Here is a 2,829-nt window from a genome sequence, read left to right on the forward strand (position 1 = left end):
GTCTCGTCTGCGCTTGGCGCCGTATTTCCTAGCTCATGCGTGTCTTCCATGATTTTTTTCACTGCTGTACGTAATTGGTGTATGTTGGCATCTTGATCAAAATATACGTTTTGCCTACGCAATATGTCGCTAGGTTCACTTTTGGTTTTCGCTCTTATGTCTGCATAGTTAATCGCAGAGTTTTTTTTTTGTTTTTTTTTTTTGGTCAAACCCCACATCTGATATGTAAACTTTTAATCGCACGGTTTTATTATATGTTCTTCTTTCTTGATCGTCGTATATGAATGAATGTGTGTTGGCATATCGATACTTGTCCTCGACAAGTATCGAGTACATTGGTATTTCTTATAATACTATCGATGAGTAAATCTTAAACTAATATTCAAATCTTATCAACTGATATTCATATCTTACATATTGATAAAATTTAAAAGTTATTTGAATATAAATGCAGAATAGTATATTTTTATGGCTTATATTTATGTATGGCCATACTAAAAATGACTAATAATTACAAATCTTTAACCTATCCTTATGGACTTTCTGAGTTTTGTTTTTATTATCGGAGATTATGACGTTATCTCTTTCTCCGATACTTTATACTCTATATGGTCCTATATATTTAAAATCTAGCTTATGACCTGTTTCATTTTTCAATAAAACTTTATCTCCTACAGCAAAATTTAAATCTTTTAACTTTTAACTTAAGTCATATAGCTGTTTATTTTTAATTTTATGCTCCTCGAGCATAATCCTTGCTCGTTTATATGCTATTTATAATCTATATTTACTCTCTTTAGAGTAATCATCTATGTTATATAGAGGTGCTATTCTATCTATAGTATTCAATTGAACTGGTAAGTTTGAAGTCTTACCGAAAACTAGCTCATATGGACAATAATCATGTGCCATAGAGGGGGTTGTATTAAAACAATATACGAAGTATTGCAGCCATACATCCCAATCTGATTTGTCAGCTGAGATGTATGAGCGTATGAACTCGTTAAATGTTCTGTGGCTTCGCTCCACGGTTTCTACAGTCTGGTGATGATGTGCAGTAGAAGTTATGTTTTTGATATTTAGATTTTTACATAAGTCTTCAATTATTGAATTTTTATATTCTGTTCCCATGTCCGTAATGAACGTCTTCATTGGACCGTACTTTAGAATAAAATTTTCAAAAATAGCTTTAGCTACTGTATTTGCACTTTTGTTTCTAATAGGTATGGCAACAAGGTATTTTGTCAGGTCACATATTAAGGTGACTGCATATTCATTTCCTTGTTCTGATTTAGGAAGTGGACCGATCGTATCCACTACCCTATCAAAAGCCATGTATGGTGTTTCTGTAATAGTCAATGGAGTTATTGTGTGCTTGGTTACTTTAGCTTTTTGGCATTTTGGACATTTTCGTATGTAATTGGTTATTTCTTTAGTCATACCTTTCCAAAAATAATGTCTTTTGACCTTGGCCAAGGTTTTTGTTATGCCTGTATGTCCTCCTTGTATGGGATCATCATGTAATGTAGACAGTATTGCTTCTTTTTCTTTTTCATTTTTAATTAGGGTCACCGGGTTGAGTAGCGCTACTCTTATTGTTCGTAATATTTTATTGCCCATATTTTTAAAATTATCTATTGAAATGTATTCAAAGATATTTTCCCACGGTGCCACTTTGAGTTGGCTGATTTTTTGTTTACCGGCTTGCGTTTCAAGCCTTTGGAAAAACTGACCTAAGTCAAGGGTTCCATTAGTATACAAATCGATAACATCATATCTTGCAGTAATTTCGGCCAGGAGTTTTTTGTTTATTTGACGATAGTCAACTACTAATCGCCATTTATTTTGTTCTGAACCCGGAAGGGCTTTCTTTGGGACAAGTAGAAGTGGGCTGTTGTATTCTGATACGGATGGTTCGACAATATTGTCGTTGATTAATTTTCCTACTTGTTTTTTAATTTCCTCAACTTGGCTATGCGGGCTTCGATAGTTCTTTATATATATAGGTTCGTCATCCCTCAATCTCAATTTCTGTTTATAAAAATTATTTGTTGTGATTGATTCGGTTTCAAGCCCGAATACGTCACTAAAATTGGTGCATAGTTTAGTTAATTGCTTCTTGAATTGTACTGGGAAATGTTTGCTTAATTCAGCTATGACAGTTTTTTCTCGGATTTTTTGAGTTGTTTGAATTACCTTGTAATTCGAAAGTGATTCATATTGCATGTTATTTATATGTACTAATTGGTTGGTACTGGTTGTATTCAGCAATCGGACAAATGTATTATTTTTTGAAGTTATTGTATTTGCTACATAAATACCAGGTTGAATTTCCTGGTTTGGGATTAATATGGTTTCTATATCGGACGTTAATTCTATTTTTCTGACAACTTGTGATCTTGCTGGTAGAAGAATTGTATTGTTACCAGAACTGTATGTTATTGGAACATAAATTTTAATTTTTATATTATTTGGTCGTATTATTAACCAATCCTCTGCAGGTTTTAAGTCTATTAGGCAGTTTAATTCTTTTATGAAATCAATGCCTATTATTCCATCACACGGAATTGCAAAATTCTGATTAACTAAATGGAAATTGTGTGGAATTAGGGCAAGGCCTTGTTATTATACCTTCCCCTATTCCTTGAATATCTATTTTATTTTTTGTTTGAATGTCGTTAAAGACATCTGAATTTTCTTTTAATAGTGATATATTGGCACCTGTATCTATAAGGAATGTAAGTTGCTTTCCTGTTTTCGAATTGAGGAATGCCACGAATATATTGAGATTGAGGTTGATTGTGCGAACCGCTGGATTTTTTAATTTAG

This window comes from Drosophila persimilis, unplaced genomic scaffold (assembly GCF_003286085.1).
Source record: "Drosophila persimilis strain 14011-0111.01,24,50 unplaced genomic scaffold, DperRS2 tig00000746-arrow-arrow-pilon, whole genome shotgun sequence".
NCBI classification, from domain to species: domain Eukaryota; kingdom Metazoa; phylum Arthropoda; class Insecta; order Diptera; family Drosophilidae; genus Drosophila; species Drosophila persimilis.